At 46.0% G+C, this 4,068-nt stretch overlaps 1 long non-coding RNA gene across 1 annotated transcript; it reads left to right on the forward strand.

The window, feature by feature from the left end:
- Positions 1-56: 56 nt before the first annotated feature.
- Positions 57-3,632, forward strand: LOC102030230. Its single transcript, XR_261641.2, has 3 exons — positions 57-490; positions 640-1,109; positions 3,176-3,632. It is a non-coding gene; the product is annotated as an uncharacterized LOC102030230 (long non-coding RNA).
- Positions 3,633-4,068: the final 436 nt, after the last annotated feature.

The raw sequence follows: 4,068 nt of genomic DNA on the forward strand, positions 1-4,068 counted from the left end.
GCCCCCTCCCCGATGCCCCTTCCCCGGATGCCCCTTCCCCGATGCCCCCTCCCCGATGCCCCCTTCCCGGGCCCTCCCTCCCCGATGCCCCCTCCCCGATGCCCCTTCCCCGGGCTGCGAGCCCGAGCGGCCCAGGTGAGGCTGGACACCGGGCGAGGCGGCCCACGGCGGGGACCGGGCTGCGGTTCTCCTGGGAGCGCCCCTCCGGGCAGCCGGCGGGCGGCTGCACGCGGACCGGTCCCCCGGGACGCACGCGGCGGAGCCCTAAAGTAGCAGATCAAGTTAACGGTGTAACGTGCGCGGGTTGCAGCGCGGCCCTGAGGCGTGCTGGTGACCGCGCGGAATGCACCTCCGCGCCCGCTCCGCTGTGCCGTCGGGCTGCCGCGGCCAGAGCACTGACTGGCTTCCTTTCCAACCGAGACGAGCTTCGCAAAGGAAGCGGATGCGATCTAGACGATTGACGGGAAAGTGGAAGACGGGTCTGCCTTTGGTTCGTGCAGTGAAGCCCTTACTCTTTCTAACCTTTGTGTTTGAACTTCCCCTCTCGCACCCCGGCTTCTGAAGCTCCCTTTCTCTGCCCTCCCTCCTCCTCGCTGCGCCCAACTTCCTCGCTTTCCTCCCTCCGCTTTCCTTCTTAAGGTCACCAAAGCAAGGTCGTCCTGGCCCTTGCGCTGAAGAGAGCAGAAAATCGGGAAGGAGGTTACCTGCGGCTGGGGGTCCGTGCTCCTGTTAACGGTCCGCTCTACCTGAGGCTCGCACAGAGGCGGTGAGATCGGATCAGGCCGCTTCGAGCAGCGCTCATCTCCACGCCAGCGCGCCTCCAGCTACAGTGGTTGAACCCTAAAACTCACCCAGTCACAGTCAAAAATCTCTCCCGAGAATCCAGCCCTTCCTCCTACAGAATTTAGCACAGAGAGGGAGACACAACTGAGAGGAGAAACGTTTCAACCCAAGTCTAAGGCCCAGGTTTCTCAACCCAGTGTGTGATCTACACAACCGCGTGTGGTCTTCCACGTACACACAAGAGCATGTCGCATGCACACAGGCGCACGGCGTCCTGTGGGTGTATGTGTGGCTGTGTCTGCATACGGACAACCTACATGTGTGTGGTATGTATGTAACAGGTGAACCTACCTACTGTACATTAACTTTTGATAAAATAACCAAATTGGGAAGAAGTCCTGAATAACAAGGTTGAAAACTGAGGGCTCACTGGATGTGTCCTTAATGAGGCCCTTTCCCGCTAAGCAGTACCCGGCAGCAGGGACTGAGAGTTAGGGCTTCCGTGAGAAACCACTATGCGATTCCCACTGCGCTGCTTTCGCAGCGTGGCCGCTTTGCTCAGCGCCCGCCTGCGCTCCTGGGCGCCTCTCTATAACGAACTCGCGAGAGAAACTAACACTAACGTCTCTCTTATTATTTACATTTTGATGAATTCAGATTTATTTTGACAACTACAGGTAAGTCACAGAGTCGAAGGGGGTCTTTCCCCCAATAACTCCCTTTCTAAAGATAAAACCTAAACGCAAGGTAATTCCCAGTCTCCACACACTAGAAATTTAAATTCCGTCAGTAGATGGCGCACGGGTCCCTTCTACGGACGTCCTTAAGTGACCCCTTTACAACAAAAACACTGGCGCTGGGAGAAAAGGGAAAAAAAATCGTGAATACTCCAGGTTCAACTTTGAACAAAGGAATTTATACCAGTCTTTCAGATTGTTATTTAACCTATTTTAATAGGTCAGCTGTTAAAGCAGTCAATCAGGAGTAACAGATTAATTACCTATCCAGCATACCTAGAGATTTTCACATTTTACATGAAGTACAAATGTGAAAAACGACCTATAAAACATATGCTGCAAGCCTGGCGTGGTGGCACAGGCCTGTAATCCCAGCACTCAGGAGGCTGAAGCAGGAGGATCCTTGCAAATGTGAGACCAGCCTGGGCTACAAAGTGAGCTCAAGTCCAGCCTGACCTGCATAGCGATAGCCTGTCTCAAAAAAAAAGGCCAAAAAAAAGAAACGTTGCAAACCATTTTTTTTTTTTTTTGAGACTGTCACATTATGTAGTTAGGCTGGCCTTGAACTCACTATGTAGCCTGAACTGGCCTTCAACTTGAAGTAATCCTCTTGCCTCAGCCTCCTGAGTGCTGGGATTACAAGTGTGCACCAACCACCACACCTGACTATGCAAGCAAATTTAAAACAAATTTAAATACTAAATACCAAATTGTGTAATTAAAATGAAAATGCCAGGTGTGGTGGTACACACGCATAATCCCCGCACTCAGGAAGCTGAGGCAGAAGGATTACTTTAAGTTCCAGCCCAATCTGGGCTATATGGTGAGTTCAAGGTCAGTCTTGAATACATACAAAGACCCTAACTCAAAAAAAAATTGAAATGAAGGATCAAATAATCCACTTATTCAAAGAGTAATTATCTTATCAAAATTCATGCTATACTGTAGTGTGCACCACGGTATGAAGAACCAGGGGGTTTGCTTGAAGAGCAGAAAAGCAGTTAACATCATATCCAGTAAAAATGATGAATAATAAAAGACCACAGTCTCTGTGACTTCTTAACTCCCCATCACCACTGCCACCACCCTGCCTTACACCATTATTTATGCCTCCAGCCTTTTCAATTGCAGTTGCTGTTTAATTTGGAAGTTGAAGCCAGTCTGGATTTTCTGGCAGAACAAAAAGAGGCACTATTAGGGTGTTAAGGCATTATTAGGGTTTTAAGCAGCACCCTAAAATAAAATTTATCTGTTTCTTGTGATGGATTATTGACGTACAAGTTCAGTAAAAATTAATTGTCCATCCTTTGCTGTTCAGATTTGAGGGGAGGGGAAGATGCATTTGGAAAGCCAAGTAATGGGATAGACAGTAAACACACACCCAAGGATGAGACAAACCCTAGCACAAGATTAGGAGCTAAGAGTAGTTCTCCTGAATTCCACCTTTTAATGCTTCAAAAAGGAGGTGGGTATCTGTCTTGCAACCACAGCCAGTTCTTCTATTTCCTTTTTCTTGATCTGAATTATTTTCCATATTCACTTTATTGTAATTCTTTTGGGGGAAAACATAAGTCCTATAATGAAAGAAAGCTAAGTCTTTTCCAGGTTATGAACATAGACACTAAATTGGAACTGTCTCCCTGTCTCTTATGCAGTTTTATTTCAAAATGTTGCAGTGTCTCGGGAACACGAGAAGAGGAAGGCTCGTGACTACTTTGAATAAACAATTGCTTTGATATCCACTTACAGAACTATTTCCAGAGATAAGAAATGCACAGGGCTCTTTTAACCACCAGAGCCTCTCCATGCGTAAATTATTCCCTGAGAGTCACTTAAGCGATGCATTTATACGTTCAAAAGACAAGAGTGTCTCCACAGTAATAATTTATTAATTTGGTAGGCTGTATCCCTAATTTAATAAACAGCACCTCAAGGCCTGAAAATTAATAGAGATGTTATGTGATACCCTCAGTCTGAAACAAGATAAATATTGGGGGCCAGTTGGTAGAATGTTATTGAAAATGTTTCCCTAATGTATATAGGAATCCCAGTGCCTGTTGTAGGTAAAATACCTAATAAATTAAAACTGCTTGCTGGTGAACTACCTGAAAAGTCGACCATTTTGCTATATCTTTACGCGTCTCTGGCATCTCTTCAAAGGTTACCATGTAGTTTTCCATCATTCTTTACATAGTCTCTTTCATTTTTAGTAAAAATTTGGTTTATTTTCATATATGTATTTTACAGTAAGGCTCTATTTTGTAATAGTAAGGCTCTATAAAGTAGTGTAGTTTATTGGCCCTATCAACTAATGCAGAGAACTCAAAATGCAAAAGAAACATTGGAAGAAGAATGCACTAGATGGAGCAACAGTGGCTTGAAAAAAATTCTAAGCCTCTAAGAAGTGAGTGATTTACTACCTTCTGGTAGGATCAAGTATCCTTGTTGGGTTAAGCTATTTACAGTCAGCCCAAAATAATCCATGAGTATGTTACCCACTTTGTAGATAATCCACAATGACACAATTTATGTGTGTGTGTTTTAGATG

The sequence above is a fragment of the Chinchilla lanigera genome, unplaced genomic scaffold, assembly GCF_000276665.1.
Source record: "Chinchilla lanigera isolate Chin_1 unplaced genomic scaffold, ChiLan1.0 scaffold00033, whole genome shotgun sequence".
NCBI classification, from domain to species: Eukaryota; Metazoa; Chordata; class Mammalia; order Rodentia; family Chinchillidae; genus Chinchilla; species Chinchilla lanigera.